This window comes from Etheostoma spectabile, chromosome 3, assembly GCF_008692095.1.
Source record: "Etheostoma spectabile isolate EspeVRDwgs_2016 chromosome 3, UIUC_Espe_1.0, whole genome shotgun sequence".
Taxonomy (NCBI): Eukaryota; Metazoa; Chordata; class Actinopteri; order Perciformes; family Percidae; genus Etheostoma; species Etheostoma spectabile.
Window position 1 is genome coordinate 12,726,613 of NC_045735.1, and position 1,008 is coordinate 12,727,620.

Below are 1,008 nucleotides of genomic sequence, written 5' to 3' on the forward strand. Positions count from 1 at the left end.
AAACATCAATAACACATAGACTTTACACTCACATAAACATACAATCCACCCTACTAACTTGGACACTATTTTCCAATGTGTTTGTGTCTAAGGGCGTTTTCACACCTGTAGTTATTTTGCTTTGGTCTGAATCAGTTGGTGAGTTAGTAAATTTTGTTGGTCAGATATGTTCGGGGGGCGGGAGCAAGAAAGTATATACAGGAAGAAGGTCCTGGTCTAGTGGTCAAACCAGCTCATTTCAAATAAAACTATCAGACATTGTTTTGCAAGAGACGTTACAACATCTGCTCCGGTCACTGAGACTTCGCTCTGCTCTGCCGGCGTTTGTCTCCAATTTTAGCGGCAGCTGGTTTGACCACGGAGATATGAGTGATGGACAGCAAGCTCAACCAGAGTCTATTTCTGTGATATAAACACAGCAAGCTGCTACAGATTGCTAAACACACCTGACTACAGGAGACATTAACTCAGACTGCCGGAGTTTGTATAATTGGTGCGGTTCGAGTACGTATCACGTTCTCACCACAAACAAACCACTCCAGAGTTTGATTAAAAGCATACAGAGACACAACAAATTCTGGTCACAGAAAAGCCAGTGTTAGCGTATTGAGCCAGGTAAAAGGTAGCAGAATTTTTTTTAAATAGGCCTGCTGTATTTTAATTTTATTTAAGAAGTTATCTGCTGTATGACGATACAGACGACAGGCTTTTGATTGTAAATGATTAATTATTTTTTGTACACACAATCAGATAGATTTGTGTTGGCATATGATGTTATGCTAGTGATTTCTACAGCAAAAACTATGGTTTTTCCAGCTATCTCACATTGTTATTGCCATGAAACACTGAGTGGTAGTCAGGCAGTCTCCCCATGTCCCCTGACCCTCCCTATCACACACTACATAACCACAAGGCCATGCGTCTTAGTGGTACTCCCTCACTCCCTGCAGCATTTTTAGAATTTACTGGGGGACAGGGTTTTAACCCTGGGGGCCCTGAGGCCATTTT